The sequence below is a fragment of the Micropterus salmoides genome, unplaced genomic scaffold (genome assembly GCF_014851395.1).
Source record: "Micropterus salmoides isolate LMB-PRFRI ecotype aquatic unplaced genomic scaffold, ASM1485139v1 Ms_hic_scaffold_13, whole genome shotgun sequence".
Lineage (NCBI taxonomy): Eukaryota > Metazoa > Chordata > Actinopteri > Centrarchiformes > Centrarchidae > Micropterus > Micropterus salmoides.
The window spans coordinates 14,014,045-14,031,057 of record NW_024040374.1 but is presented as its reverse complement, the minus strand read 5'-3'; the positions used below and the strand labels follow the sequence as shown (position 1 = coordinate 14,031,057).

At 39.6% G+C, this 17,013-nt stretch overlaps 1 long non-coding RNA gene across 2 annotated transcripts in view; it reads left to right on the top strand.

The window, feature by feature from the left end:
• The window catches only part of LOC119900579, a 114,127-nt gene that overhangs the window by 32,425 nt on the left and 64,689 nt on the right, over positions 1-17,013 (top strand). Inside the window, exons 2-3 of one of the 2 annotated variants that reach the window (XR_005444079.1) lie at positions 12,730-12,831; positions 12,963-13,047. This is a non-coding gene — a long non-coding RNA (uncharacterized LOC119900579). Of the gene's footprint in view, positions 1-12,729; positions 12,832-12,962; positions 13,689-17,013 lie in introns of those variants that run through there. The other variant, XR_005444078.1, reaches the window with a different exon arrangement.

The following is a 17,013-nucleotide window of genomic DNA, read 5'->3' as shown; positions in this document are numbered from 1 at the left end:
GCTTGGGGTAAAAGTTAACACATTAGCCATCAGGGGAACAGTGTCTGTATACACGTTTTGAGACACTGCACCCCAGAGAGGGGAACTTAACTTGGGTTTCTCCGCAAGAACGGAATATCTGCTCTGGGAACTCTGATAACTGCCTCCGGACCACATTTTGAGTTTTTACTGAGCTGTGGAAGGTTTCAAGTGGTGGGAGAGTCTCAAGCACACATGTTAAGTGTTGTGGAATAGAAAGGTCAGCCAAACCTGGGTTAGCTTTTTTGAACATTGTATATTATGACTAAATGATGCATTGTAATAGTCAGAAAACTCTGTCAGAATCCAAAGGCAAAAGTGTTCCTCAATTTGAAAAAAACTAATTAAATTGATCATATTGTGTAATCAGTACATAGGAAATTATTTTGTGGTCCATCAAGATTGTTAGAATCTTTATTTTCAACCTAATTTGTTTTGATTTATTGGGATATTACTGGGAAGTCTGATATGCAGTTAATAACACTGCAACCTAAAGCTATAAGAGCAAAGGAGCTGCGTATGTGAGAGAAATAAACTCAACTCAAGCATTAACTTCGGACGTCAGAAAAAAAAAAACCCTACTGGGACATGAGAAAATGTCTGTTTTCCTGATACTAATCAATCTAAAGTCCCACATTTGGCATAATATTTTGAAATAAAACTTGTTATTCAGGAAATGGCTAACAGGCATCTCTTAGCCAGTCCTGCTGGGCCTTTGGATTTATAGAAGCCATTTATCTGGGCCACGATCTCGCCTCAAAAACCTCAGTGTATAAGAAACACACACAGACATCTTTGCAAAGGTATACACATAGCAAGAGCTTGCAAAGATAGACAGACAGCAGACTGTGGGCCTGCTGTCTGCCGATAAACACTGTCTATGGTTCAGCCATTTTCTGTGTGCTGTTGCCCTTCAATGTCAATGTTTTGAACAAAGCTTCTCACCAAAAAAGTCTAATAAGGAAACTAATAAGACATGCATATTAAACATTATATTCATGTTCCCTGTTGAGTTTCTGTAGGCTTTTGATTCATATCTGTCTGTATAGTGGTATAATATAAGTCTACGTTGCAAAGCATGCCAGGGTGTGTGTGTGCGTGCACAAAAGTGGGTGTAGGTCTGGATCTGCCAGCCGTCTGATAATGGAATATGACTTAAAAGGTTAAAGGAGCATTCATAACTATTTTTTAAGTTTAATCAGCCACGCTAACTGTGAAGCTTTCCTCTTCATTACCTAAAATGGAACAGCTCACAAATCAAGTGTGGCGGACCAGTTTTCCCTCCTGTGAAGGGAAAGGTGCACATTAATTAGCTTGTATTTATTTAGCTGGAAGCCTTTATAATTCCACAAGAGGGGAAAAAAAACGTGAGGGAAGTAAGGTACACTACGCTAGATAACCCTCTCTATTACAAAGTAGGTATTTTGTTAAACTGTGAGGAGGAAAATGTTCAGCTGAATCGGAAAAAGACCCATATTACATGTAGTCATGCAAACTTTGATAAGGTGCAAGATAAAAAATCAGGGAGTACAAGAATATAGAAAGGCAGTATGTATTAGAGAGGACAGTTATGCGAGAAGATGAAGATGGAGATAAGGGACAACACAGCAGGAAACGGCTGGTTGTCTCACCACACAAATCTCCCCCACGCAGTGGCTAACAAAGTGATGATAAGTCTGAATGAGACTGCGACCCTCTGGAGAAGGATTACTCTGCGGCTCATCAGTCCTTCACTGTGCAGAGACTGAGAAAATATGGTCACAAGGGAAAAACATTTCTTCGCATTTCAGGTTGAAACAGAACGCTGGGCTGGGACAAAGTGCAGGGTTGGAAAATAGGAATAGGAGGAATAATAATGTAATAATGTTGAACCATCAATACATTTATAAGTGTGGTGTGGTGTTACAGAAAAAGGAAACAATGCAAAATGCACCAAATTGCCCCACGTTGAAAGTCTTTTAGTTGCAGGTTTTAACTGACAGGAGAGAGAGTTCAGTGTGTTGTTTTTGGTGGGCCAAACGCATACTTGAATGTGATTCATCTTGGAGTTGAGTTGAGTTTCTTCAAGAGTTGACAGATGTATCTCCCAAGCTGTTTGAATTCCTTGAGACCACCATGCAAATCACTTTGATTTTAATCAAGCAATGCACTATGCAGGACTGCACCACTGACATAGTGTGTATGTATGTATATATATATATATATATGTGTGTGTGTGTGTGTGTCTGTCTGTCTGTCTGTCTGTCTGTGTATATAATATATATATATATATACATATACACACACACACACACACACACACATTATATATACACATACATATATATATATATATATATATATATATATATATATATATATATATATATATATATATATATATATATATATATATATATATATATATATAAATTTCCAATAGAGCAGGATGACACTAAATTAATGAAAACTATTACAAAATGAAATCAATAACAATCTACAGATGTGTCATGGTCATTTCTGTGAAGGTCACCCTTACTGTCATCATCAGGATTGTTATGTGTCAGCTTGCTGGTTTGAATGATTCTGATTTTGACTTTAAAGTCATCAAATAAGATAAATCAAATAAAACCACCAAATGAGATGGAAAAGAAAGCAGTGCTCATGAAATGAAGCATGCTGTTTTACTTTGAAAGGCAGACACGGAGAAACAGGGAAGAAGGGATAAAAGGAGGACATGAAATGGCAGGTATAAGACACCTCATTATAGCAGCTCTCCGCCACTTGCTACCAAATTGGAAATCATCACCGATGTGCAGGTTCTGTCTTGCGCTCTCTCTCTCTCTCTCTCTCTCTCTCTCTCTCTCTCCATTGCCCAGTGCTGGTGAGATGTGACCCTGTGGCTGAGTCTAAACAATGCAATCAGCTTTGTTTTATTGACTTGCACTGAGCCAGTGATTTTCCCTCGGTTGAGCCCACTTTGTCTTAAATAGGCAGGTAGTAATGGTGTCAGAATATAAACAGGCATCTGAACACGTTTCTTTTGTGTTTTTAATAAACTTCAAAAAAAAATTTTGAGTTCCACACCATTTGCTATGGCTGTGAATCTCTACCCATCCAAGCTTTCATTTGGGACAGAAGCTTGGCCCCTCCATGTCTTTTGTGTTGGCTAGGATTTTACAGACCACACTCTTCAATGTAAGTGACAGCTTGTTTAAGTCAGTAGGGCCAGCTAGCTGATTCGCAGAAAACCAGAGAGCCAAAGTCAGTGTATGGACAGGCAAAAAATGGATATTTAGTACTCAGAATACCATGCACTATTTAATCTTGCTGCAAAACCTATATGCAGAAATATACCTCAAAAAGCATTATGTTCTTGATTAAATTATCAGTTTGACATTTTAGGAAAAACAGTGTTTCACTATGTGTTGAAGAAGATCATTACCACTATCATATTAAATATGAAGCTTCAGCTAGCACAGCTAGCCTGGCTCTGTCCAACCGTAAGAAAATCCTCCTACCAGCCCCTCTAAAGATCATTAATTAACACACTTTATCTTGTTGGTTTCATTTTACAAAAAGTAAAGTTTTTAATGTGGCGTTTTACAGGTGGTTATGTGCCAGACTATTTCTTGGCTGGAATCAGTAACTTCCTGCAATTTCTGCTGGTTGCCTGGCAACTGCTCAGAGCCAAGAAATAGTCCTGTACGTAACCCTGTAAAACTGCAAATGTTCATTCTTATACTTTAGTTCTTTTATAGTTCTTGTGGCTGGTTCCCCTTATTTGAAGTCTTTGTGCTAAGCTAAGCTAATCAGCTGCTGGCTATAAATTCATATTTGCCATACAGACATGAGAGTGGTATCAAACTTCTCATCTAACTCTCAACTAGGAACTGAATGAGTATATTTTACCTGAAATGTCCAACTATTCCTTTTAAATTAAGGAGGCAGCTTGGTAGGTAAACGTAGGCTGTCACAAGACACTGTACACACGTTTGTGCCAGGCTCTTCCCTCCCTGTCTTTACAGTAAAGCTGAAAAGGATGAGAGCTGCACTGTGAGGAAACACCTGGTATCCATTTAGACTACATTCTATTGTGTTTGTGCAATGCAGCACAAAGGAGGAGGTGGAGAGAGGAGAGCTGGTGTCTATGGCCAGATGAGAATCTGGCCAAAAGCTGGTGTCATGATCAAGAGCGTAAAGGGACAATTAGGTAATTTGGAATAGATAGAAAAAATCAAATGCAGGGAGGCAAGAAGGTTAAGTTTTTGTTAATGGCAGCTTGTCTTTGGGTTTCTCGCTAGAAGGGTGATGAAGACAATTTCCAAAGATGTTGTCATCTTGGAAACAGTGCTGAATTTCAGACAGACACACACACATTCATGTACATTCACCCTTAAACTCTCAACTTGTATCCTTCCCTGGGTAATATTATTTAGCCCCGTATCCTTTGTGGAGGCGTCTTACTGGAAATGTATCTGCTCGTCTTTTGTATCCAAGGAATCTGCTTATCTGATGTTGACTTCCTGAGATCTTGCCTGTAAACAGACCTGAAGTCCGCCGCTCCCTCTAAAAATCACCACTAGGTCTCATGGGTGAGTGAAAGAGGAAACTGAAAGGAAGGAGGGAAGATGCGGTGAAAGTAAGGAAAAGAAAGAGATGTGAAGGGAGGGGATGAGATGAAGTCAAAGTACAGTTGGAGTGTGTTGTTCAGGCCAGAGTGTGTTTCCTGAGGCAGGTTTGAGGCATGATATAGCAAATTAAAGATACCCATAAAATATAAACCTCCTGTATCCCATCCTTTTCTCTTTCCTTTTTTTTTCTCTCTTTCTTCACTCCCCTCTCTCTCAGTCTCTTACCCCTGTAATGATGCGCTACTCCAACTGTGGTTAATTTTATTAAAGCTCCAGCTCCATAGCCACATTTCCAACTAAAATAAAACAACAATGCCTCCCAGGCCTGCAGAGAAATTACAGCTGGACCACAAGTAACTCAAGACTTCGGAGCTCTGTCACGGTTTTCCGGTACATGTAACATTCACTTCTCAGATCTGCTCCAGACTACTTGTTAAAGGAGAACATAGATGTGCTAGTGTTGAATGAGATAACACTTTGTGGGAGTAAGAGATTTCAGTCCTACAGACTAATTTATTTTTTATAGTGGATTTTTCAAAATTAGAAAAGCAGGTTTGTGGCTGTATTTTCAAATAAACTTGGGGGGATAAATCAGTGTAACTTCACTTTCCCTCAGCAACTCTTTAGCAAGGCACATGATCAGGTCTGGGGGCTAACTACAGTTGTACTGGGCAGTTCCTGCTTGAATTAAAGATGGACATTCCTGAGGAGGAGCAAACCCTCTAAAAAACCATGTTCTGCTTAGCCATATTATGGAACTTGAATGATTTTGTTGGAGGCAGACCTAAATTAAGCCTCAGTGAGCAGAGATGACTATCCATTATAAACGTCAAATATTAAACTTGACAAATTATAAAATTATAACTCATGACCATGGCATTTGTGGTTTTGGAAGATCCGTAAATATATGCTTGTTTGAAACTGGTTGGTTAGCTCAGTGAACTAGATCTGGATGATGACCCGGGATTAAACAGCATTTGTAAATCAGTGGAGTGCTGGGCTTCAAAAATAATTAGCTCCTTGCTTGTATCTCGTCTTTGTCATCCATCTTCACTTTATGATTATAAGCCAGAAAAGCAGTTTTTGATTTGTTTGTTTGTACTAGTATAATTCATCAGCTACTGTCAACAAGTCCCTCAAACCAAACAAGAAAATATTGAATGTAATTGCCTTAAAATTGTTGTGTTGTCTGATCTGCTGTCACTATCAGGAGGAAAACAGTTGTTTGTTTAGGCCCTCCAAAACTGACTGATCTACAGTACAGTTAAGGTTTGGTTAGGTGTAGGCACAAGTACTACTTGGTTAGGGTTAAGAAGAATCATGGGTTTATACCTGCACAGAGCAGGTATGACCATGTACAGGACTAACAAGCCTGCTCATGTTATCTTGTACAGTTGCACAGTGCACATATGTAGTTATACACACATCTTACACACAAACATGAGTACAGTCTGCAGTAGCTCAACATACACAGGCAGACAGTCCCCGGCACTTCTCCGGCGCCGCTCCAAAAGAGAAACTGAATAGCTTTAATCGTGGGAGAGCGGTGACTGCCGGTTGATTTCAGCATGTGTGTTCATTTCCTGACCATCAATCCCACAGTCCATTTGGCTCAGCACACACCGGTGATGCTAACCATGCAATTGGAGGAAACCCAGTATCGTCTTTTTTTATAACGCAATTACCATTCAAGAGGGAATTACAAAGCAAAGCCAATGATTAGCTGTCATGCTATTTCTAATTCCACAAACATGCTGGAAATTGTTTCACCTAGCAAGTGTATCAAAGTTTTATTTAGTTTAAATGAAAACTTGTGTAATTAAATTTCGCCTGTTTTCAGTGTTGACTTCAAACACTGCAATCAACTAAGGAAAAACTGGACAACTGCTTTGTTACTATTGTTGAAAATGCCAGAACAACTATGGGTAGATAGAAATTTTCATTAATGTTTAGTAATATTTGCATGCTTTTGTTTCTATTTCATGTCATGCTCAGCTTTCATTGTTCTCATACATGGCAAAAGCAGTATACATAATCTTGTAAAAAAGAATGGCCTTTTTGAAGTGTTTGTTTTTATGTAGCTGCAACATTATCACATTTTTATGCAAATTATTTTCATTATTAAGACTTCTCTGAGCATGTCTGTTGTTCTGCAAACTGGTAAAAACCAAGAAGAATGTACACATATCAAAAAACAAGCCATTTAATGACGCACCTTCAGAACCAAATCGCCCAGTCGTGAACGTCTTCAGTGTTCAGTTATTGTCTGGAGAGAATCCAACAGGAGCAGCACATCAATAAATGGTTATTTTCTCATTTTACGCATTCATTTGCCATCCTGGCAGTCTGAATTAATGGAACAACAGAGGAGAACGGAGGAAGGAGGAGGCGAAAGAAAGGTTCCTGTCTCAGGGGAGGCTGAGAGATTGTTTTTGTGGCTGACCCACCATCCATGTTCTGTCATGACAAACTTCCTGAAAAAGAATCTCTGGAAAACTTTTTGTTTGCTTCCTCTACTGGAAGCTGGATAACAAAATATACTGAAAAATACAACAGTATAGGTCAAAAGGAATGAAGGAATCAGCCATGTAGTGCGTATAATGATTCAGGCCTGGAAGAAGTAAAAGTAACAGCTACAGAAGAAACCAAAATAGTGACACACACTGTTGATAGACACACACACTTCTCTGATTCTGATATAGAGCATACTGTGTAGAGATTTGGTCTGAAAACTGCAGATTCTCACTTGTGTTTAAAAATTTGCTGCCTTCCTCTAATCTCTAAATAACAGAATTCAAGGGATTTTGTTTAAGCATGTACATACAGCTGTACCGCATGTCCGCTTACAGCTGATCAAAAGTAATTTACATTTGAGTGACTGTTGGACAGTCTCAGTATGCTAACTTTCACTATCTTACGGATCATCTTTGGTCTAGTTGCAAATTCTGAACAGATCTTGCCTTCACTGCACAATCCAGAGGCGTTTTTCTGGCACTTAGTCTCAGACATCTTTGATGCTGTCGGTTTTGAGGTGAAACAAAAGAAGGGTGTGGGTAATTTGACACGCTAAGCCCAACTCATTTTTTTTTTTTCCCCTGCGCTCATTCAAAACACTCCATTAGTGAGCAAAATACTTCAGAGATTGTTGTGCGTGGGAGATCGACTTGTTCATGGTTGTAGTATATTAAGCCCTGCTCCCTTAAGTATTAATCTGCCCTGCTTATCTCACCACTTTGATCGAGGTGGAGCACTTTTCTTACAGTCTGGACTCAAGTTCTTTTCAAATTTTAAAGGGCTGAAAACTTCACTTGTTGGCTTTCCTCCTCTTAGCCTCATTACAGCTGTGTTTCTGCAGTTGCCTCTGTTCAAGAACTAATGACAGTTAAGTTTATTGAAGCAAAGCCGAGCAAGTAAACAGCTTAAATATTATTACATCATCCAGTAGGCCCATTTATAAACTCCATGGCTATATGGGAACATGTTCTTTTCCACTATTCCCCCTTCGAATTTCAGCCAACCAATTTAAACCTACTTAACTGCTATTCAAGTTGTGTAAGGACCAAGAAAATGTATTTCTTTTATCTACAACCATCTTATCCATCTGGTATTACCTATGAACCACTCCTGCCTTATCTGTAATTAGCATAACTCAGGGGATGGAGTTCCCGGTGTGTTTACACTGTGGCTTTAAGAGCTTTGTTAGGGAAAGTATGTGTAAGACAAGCACCGTAGAACTTCAACTAATAGCTCAGGCTTTTATTTGCTTAAATCATTGTACTCACCCTGCCTGTATTTGGGACAGGCATCTATATGGGAAAGGCCTTAAATTCCTTTACCATGCAGGTAAATCTGTATGAATAATTCTTTGGTGCTAAGTGATTCCTTAAAATGAACTAAAAGATTGTATTGTGGAGAATCTAACCGATGTAATGATGTGTAACATGTCCATATTGACATTTATATTGGTATGCACGTTAGTAGTTCAAGAGGGCTTCAAGAGGTTTTAAGGTCTTTTCACACGGGAAGTGACACACCGCCTACGTAGTCGCCTGACCCTGCGGGGTTGCTCTGCGCTTCCCATGTGAACAGACACGAAGATAAGTGCTCCGTGAGTAAACGGAAGGCTAGATAGTAACCACGGCAACGGCTTCTGTGCGCTACTGTATTCCTTCATAGCCTAGCTTAAAGTAAAACTATAAGTAACGTTAAGTTGATATTATTATATATATTATTCATATAGCTGATAAATCTAGTCATTCAAACGCCCTCCTTTAATGTCCCGAAAACTGTTCAGTTATACATTTCATCTTCTTTTTGTGCTGCTCGTCACGTACAAAAAGTTCAAGTCAATTCAACTTTGGCAGGGGCGGGCGTGTGCGTGAGATGAGCACGGCCGCGACAGTTTCACAGGAACACGCCAGTGTGAAAAGGCCTTTATACATCCAGAGAAATTCTATGAAAACCAGACCAGGCTTCTAATTGAGACCTGCGTTTATTTGTCAAAATGTGTAGCCACACCGGGCCAGTAAAAGGGACAGGTGTCTAATTGGGACTAGGCTTACAATTTAGGTTTTATTCTATTTATCTGTTGCTGCTCATACACTGGCTGCTTTTCAATCTAATCAGAAGTAATCACCAACTGTATTGCAAATTGAAGGGTCACACAAAAACTGTCTGATGACGTTTCCAATCTAATATTTTTTTCTGTTACTGTTACTTTCTTTGTGTGATAGGTAGAAAATTTATCAAGAATGTGTAAAATCTTTCTGGTGAAAAAAATCTGCCCAACCCCCCCGCCCCCCGTCCAAAAAAAAAAGCTGAGTTCTCAGGTTTGCCCACAGTGGCAACTTCCTGTCCTACCAGCCACATAAATTCCCTTAAGTTACAATACCCCTGCTACAGTCCCTGCCCTGGTTTTTAAAGCTCCTGGTAGCCACAGCTATGGCTTCCAGATGCCGTCTCCAATGTGTTTTTAGGGAAAAGAAAGGAACTAATCTAATAATAAGGGTGGGCAGCACAGGAGAAGCGCTGGAAGGTGAGGAATAATATTAGCATGTCTCCATAAATCAGAGCCCTCGCAGCAGTCCAGCAGACATTTTGTTAACGCACCCAGACCACCTCTGTTATATACTGGGCGTGATAACAAAGAGCACAGATTGCCCGCACCCCCCTACAATGTTGCTGCTTCTTGTTAAAATGATACAATGATGGTATCTGTTAAAAGGAAAACAACACTAGTGCAGATTATGGTGATCAGTGTTTCTCAGTCATCAAATCATGAATAATGAAAACACTGTTCTCCCCTTTGATTCATTATACCAAGTCCTTATTTGGAGGTTTTCTCCCACTCTTCCCTGGAGATACTTTTCCAGACCTCCATATGGTGCTTTTATCCATCGTCAGACAGAGCAAGTTGTATGTATTTATTCATTTATTTTGGGGAATGGAGTGGAAAATAGTGTTTCCGTGCTAATTTAACCAGTTCAAAGGGATCAATCTGAGGAGAGAAATTCCCAAGAAATAGCATTAAATTGTCTCAATGAGCATGATCCTTATCATGCGGGCTCTGGCCCGTGCTGCACACAATCAGGAGAAATGCTGCATCACAGGCTACATCTGTGGAAGCTGTGAGCAGGGGGCTTTGAACCCAAACTATATCACGTTGATAAAAGAAGGTAATTCTGCCGGCTCTTGAGCGTAGACTTCAAATGGTGTTTAATTGCAACAAGTGTAGGAGAGGATGAGTTATTTATAACGGCATCAGCCCTTCTGCTCTGCATTCCTGTGCAGTAAGCCTGAAGGACTGCCTGGGACTGTGCTGAGGGCTCAGTGCTGTCAAGACGTTACGTTTGAGAGAGCCAAGGAGAATCATTGAGATTCAACAGTCCAACTGAGTTTGTCATTTAATTTTTTTTCTTTCTTCCAAAAAAAACCCAACAAAAAAACACTCAACTGTCACTCTCTTATACTAACCCTGGGGAAGGCTACCTTTCTCTCCAGAGGCTGTCAAAGAGGGAAAGTGTTATTTAGAAATTCACAGGAGGAAAATGCACGGTATTCATTCAAGATAGACAGGACCCAAACGTTAGCCTCTGCCATCAAAAAGATGCAGCTGTCCTCACCCTCCCTGGCTGTCATGCTCTCAGTTTCTCATCTTCAAGGAGTCCTGGCTCTGCCAAATTTCTCTTCCCCCTCCGTCTTCCACCCTCTCAGCCACTTCCTCTTGCAAAACTCTGTTACTTTCTCTGTCACTGCCTTAATTTCCTCTCTCCAGTTTCCTTTTCACTTCCCCTCTTTCTGGGCCCAAGTTTCTCTCACACTAAGCACCTAGTCTCTCTCTGCCTCCAAAATTTCCCTCCTCGCCTTCCTCCTGGTGGAATTAGGTTGTGCTGTGGTGTGCTGGTGAGATGCTAATTAGCAGGTGGTGCAGAGAGACGCACGGGCATCCTTTCACATAAACACAGGGAAATGTGTTGACACCAAGGCCACATGGACTAGTACTGTTTATAGCAATCACCTGAAGGTCTGATTAATGTTTGAGTTAATCAGTGGGACAGGAAGGACTTAGGCTGTGGGTGTGTGGGAGAAAGAGGAGTGGAAAGAGAGACTTGTAATATGTGTCTCTCAACATATTAAATGACTGAGTTTATATCTTTCTGCAGTGATATGAGTGTGTTTGTATGTAGGACATGTAATGAAAAAGATTTCACCAAAAATCATTTTTTTTTACTAATACAAGTCTTTGTGAATGATTCTGGAGAGCTTTGTTTTATTTATTTTCAATATATGATGTCAGTGACAGTTTCGGGTGATGTCATTAAACTGGCCTGATCCCCACTCACTGTCCTTGGAGGGGAGAGCTGAGTTAGCTTTCCAAGTGCTGTCAACAACAAATAATAAAAAAATACCTGACAGCATTAAAGAAATATGTTTTCACTTTTAATTCATACCTAATGGAAACAGCAGAACTGTTGCCAGATTCTTTGTTTTAGTTATTTTATGTAGGAAATCATAGTACAGAATTTTGTAACTTTGCACATCTACGTTTATTTATGGTTATTCTGTTTGATGTTGAGTTCTGTGATAGACCGGTGCTCCGTCTGGGGTGTACCATGCATTGCCCATTTTGTGGATTCAGACGGATGGAGTTTGATACCGACCCAGTGAAGTTAAGACATCCTTTTAACCGAAGTTTCCTGTGTTGATGGGCCATATGAGGCCTTCTGCCAAATGTAGTAGTAGTGTATTTGTAGTCTGGGCCTTGTAGGTGGAGTTAAAGAGAAACCAGGCCTTTGAATTGTTGTGTATCCTTTGGGAAAAAAATATTATTTCCTAAATTTCATCATTCAATTTCTCTTAACAAAAGCAGATGGCAAACTGTCCACCAATGTCTCTGACAACCAAATTTTATTTTTAAAAGTTGCTATAATTTGCTGTTAAATCTTAGTGAGCGAATGTTCTGCTTTAAATTGTGAGAGTTTAGTTTTAGCTCTTCAAATGTTCCGTAATTCCTCATCGGACAGTCATAATGAAGACCATGATATGAGCATTGGAGACAGAAAAGATGCTTTATTGCAGATGTGGCTGCCAGCATGATTTGGATATGAATGGAGCATCCACGTTCCAAATGTTGAGAGGTTTTAATGTGGTTTTAACAGTTTTAGCACAGGAACTCTAGCCTGTGGGGTCACTGGATGATAATGCATGATGATCACTGTTAAACCTCCACAGACAAAGGCTGCTTTCTGGTCAAATTCAAGATGTATTTCCTTGTTCAGGCCACAGCATGGCACTCTTCAAATTGAAATGCGACCTCTTTCCTGACAGTCATGCTCCCTGCTATGACATTTTGAGTCAGTTCTGGAGCATCATGTGAGACCCTCACCGCCTCATTGCAAGCCCTTTCTTGTATTTAGATTTCATGATGAATCCCATCCGTGACAAACCAATCACACATGCCCATCAGTGAAGGGACAGTGCTACAATCGGCCACAGTGGGGTTTGAGAAGAGCTTCCTTTGAAATCAGAGCACGCCTCAACCGAAATTAATCCCCTTTCCTACCTGCTCTGTGTTTTTAAAAAAATTTTTTTATTACAGGTCCCCTCTCCTGAAGATCCCCACTGGGTGGTTGGTCCTCACAGTCAACACTGAGACTGACATCAGCGTAGCCATCTCATTACTCTCCAAGGGATCTGGGAGGTCAGTGCTATCAAGTGGAGTGGTGCTATAAAATAAATTGAATGTTCCGCTGAGGCAAATGTTGAAGGTGATGGACAGAGAGGGCCCCTACTCAGAACCACAACTCTCTCTTGCTCCCCTGGGTCCTGCAGAGCTGGGACCTGAGCTGAGCAGCAGGATGACTGGCTGTGAAAAAGGTTGCAGTCAGAATTAAACATGAGCAACCCGACCACTGTGGTATGTTGGCCATCCGTCACTCTCTGCAGCACGAAGGGGCTACCTGTGCACGTCCAGTGGGTCTGTCAAGTATTGGAATAGACACACTTGGCTGCACAGAGGTAGAATCAGAATTGCAGATGGGGAAGGAGAGGAAAAAGAAAAATAAGCCAATCGATGTAGATTGAGGGTCTACATTATAAAGTCACAGAGAGATGGTCTGTATTTATCTGGTCCAAAGATAATGTTAGGCTACAGTTACATTTGTCATTTAAATGTGATTTGAGCGCTGATTCTAAAAATCACAGTTGAATAACTTTAATTCACCACTTGGCATGAACATTTTTTTTATGTATTAATTTAAAGCAGAACTCTGGTTATTTTGACCTAGATCCTATTAGGGATATTCCATAGTCCATTTATTCAACCTTTGTGTTGAATAAATGTCAGTGGTTTGTCCGAAGAATTTGGTCAACAGAAATGCCCATATTTACAGTATTTGGGATTTGCTGTACACTTAAAGAAAACATTTTTGGCTATTTTAATGAGTAAACTGTTTTTACAAGAAGTACTTAATTTTATGCCAACATAAGTATGCCTCATACATGTGGTTGCCTTGGTGTAAGAGGTTCAAATAAACAATGTCAGATGACATCCCAAAATGACTGGAAAAATACTTTCCCATTAGCATCACTATGTTGAAAAAGATGTGCTTTAGAGGCTTTCAAAGCGGATGAAGTATCATTGGTCGATTAGAACATCATGTGAAAGTCTTGCAGCCCAGAGAGCAGCGACGAAAGTAGCTTTATGGCATAATTAGCCAGATTTTGCTCAGAATTCACTGGTACTGATCGTAATTCTCCAAAAGTAGGGTTTCAGATACCAGTTATGATTTGAATCTCGGTTGGCACTGCATCACATCAATCCTTTTTCTTCACTTAATTTTTAAGATCCATAGGATTGTGTTCAAAGTCAAATTTTGTGCATCTGCTCTTCTAAAACATCGTGTAGTGCTTGGATGATAAAAGAGAGACTGAAAAGTAGCCTTTGATTGGAAACTATAGCCTCTATACAATGGAATAGGAAGGAATATACACATATTCCTTTCTCTATACTGTCTGGAGTTTTTGCAGCATGTGTAATATGTGGTCGTGATTCCCTTAGCTTGTAAACTACCCTATTTCATTTTCAGACCCTGTACTCTTTGAAATAAGCCACATACTGTGTAATATGTGTATGTTTTCTCTATAAAGTGCCACAAATAATTTATCTAAAGCTGTGCTGCAAATAGAATAGTTGACTTTGTTCGAGAAAAGAATGCTTTTGGTGTAGTCTTGGATTTGCTTGTAACGGCCGCTAACGCTGCAGTGTAGCAGTGGCTGAGGGCTTGGCACAGAGACAATTTGAAATGTGAACTCAATTATATGTATCCATGCCCTCACAAATGACATATGTTGTTAGTTATAGGGAGTAACTAGTTCAAATCTGGATATGCATTGATGAACAGTTAAATAATTATTTGCCTGTAATAAGGTGCGATGAGTCAGACAAATAGTTTTAAAAATAAAGGAAAAGGTTTAGCTTTTTCTCACGGGGCATTCACAAGTGGCTATCACATCCAAGAAACAGCTAGGCTTGAGATAAGTATTTAAAAAACCTATTCAATCTCCAAAAGAGGCATCTGGATTGCTTGTTAGTTTCCCAGAAACATTAGAAAAGGGGGTAAGCTTACAACTATTCACAGTGACGGTCCTCCAGTGCACTGCGGGAGAAGCAATTTGTTGGAAATAGTAAATCCATTTAGCCCCAACAGAAAGGTGGCGAGCAGACTTAATTGAGGTCTCCGGCTATATTTAAAAAGAGTAAATAATTTTTGGACGCAGAAGGTTATTTTGAGCGGGGGGTCAAACAGTGGAATACACACTCCGTTAATGGAAAGACTACTTGAGTAGAAGTTTGTTCTGTAATTCTGGGTTACACAAGCTCCACGTTTTCTTGTCATATCTTGAAAGATGTTGCCGTCTGCCCTACTTCTCTGCTTGATACCAGAAGACTAATAACTCTCTCCTTTATTGTCTGAAATGTGGCTGAGATGTCTATTCTGCCAGAGTAAACACTGGTTTGAGTTGCACAGCATGTCGCTGCTAAAAACTCAGCAAAGAATGTGTGGGAAATACAAAATGTTTAATAAATGAACAATGAATAAATTATCTTCCATTTGCTCACTCGCACAAAAGTCTGCACTAACTCTCTGAGGTACATGCACACTGTTGGACTTACATGCACAACTAACTACATAAAATACCTGCCTGGAGGCTTAGATTGAGACATCATAATAGAGCACTCCTGACCTGTAAGCCCTGTGTCTTTTACAACAAGTAAAAAATAAAAATAAATAAATAAATAAATATATATAAAAAATATGCATGCAGGCAGTTTGACCTGCATTATTCACTGTCTCTCAAAAATGTGACTATTATTTGTCTGCAATCCACCCTCCTAACCTCCTTTCTGCTCTTATCTGCTCTTTTCTGATTTATATGTCGCCTCACTGGCATGCCGAGTTAGCCCTGTGTTTTTGATTATGTTTTCATCAGTGTTTTTCTAATGCATCAACTTGTAAACCAATTTAGCCGCTGGCGCCCTGAAACTATTCTGGCATGAAACAGCTATTGCAGCATTTAGCTTCCAACCCCCCTTTTCCTCCACTGCCAGTAAATGTTTAAATATGTTGCAGTTTTGTTTGAAGGGCAGTGTCACCGCACATGGCTAGCATGCAGATGCCTTCAAGATAAGAGCACACCTTTTACTTAGGATTTATAGAAAACTTTGTTCCAGCGTTGCGGTTAGACCAGTTGGTAGTAAAAGTATGGAGCTTTGTATTGCAGATACAAACACCATTCCAATAGAGCACACTTCAATGCTACTTTTTTTCAATGGAGGCAAATAATACATACAAGACACAGCAATATGGTTATATTTGTTTCCAAAAGAAATTGGCTCTGCAATGTATTTAAAAAGTTTAAAGTAGTAGTAGTAGTAGTAGTAGTAGTAGTAGTAGTAGTAGTAGTAGTAGTAGTAGTAGTAGTAGTAGTAGATGATTAATAATTATAAATAATAAAAATAAATGTTGAGTGGCCTTAGCCAATTTTGGATATTGTACCACATTGTTGCAATACAATTAAACAAAGCTTTCGCTGATCGTTTCTGAGAAATCCACTTTTACCCTCCACAAAGCATTGGATCTAATGATTAGTTGTGTGCTATCTTGGGCTTTGCAGAGGGCATAGTTTAATCCTAGTAACTTAATTCACTTTCTGACCACTTGACATTGGGTATTCAGCTGTTCTAACGCCATCGCCGATAGTGATATTGATGAAGAGGGTACATAGCTGGATACGCAAACTGTAGCACACAGTATCCACAGTCAAATAAACCCACCAGTTTTTTGTTTGATCTCTGTTGAAATTACTAAATAGTCTAAATTTTGTGGCATGAAACGCTATTATCAAGAGAAAAATGGAAATGCCACATAAGTAAAATTACAAGAAATAAAGGCTATAATAGAATCAAACTTACTAATGCTGATTTCTTTTTTGGGGGACATATTTCCTCCTTTTAAGTTGTTTTGTCCTGTTTTGAAGGACCAGGACATCTTTTCATTTATTATCATAGACGGTTAAGGTTTTGTTCATTTTTAGCCTTGCTTTTCCTTCTGTCTGTATGAAACTATCCTAGAACCGGGAAATGACAAGTGACATCTTCCAGTTAAAAGGCCAGCTGTAACCGAAGTAAATCAATACAGTGAGATGGATAATGCTGCTGATCCAGACACTAAGGGCTTTCCTTTGTTTGGATCCTTTGGAACTTGTAGACTCCAATCTGCAGCCTTCTTCTTTACAAGTCTTAAATGTCACCTACTTCATCACTGCCACTCTTTGATTACTGCTTCCTTATTAGTCCTTTATCTGGAGGGCCATAACTCTT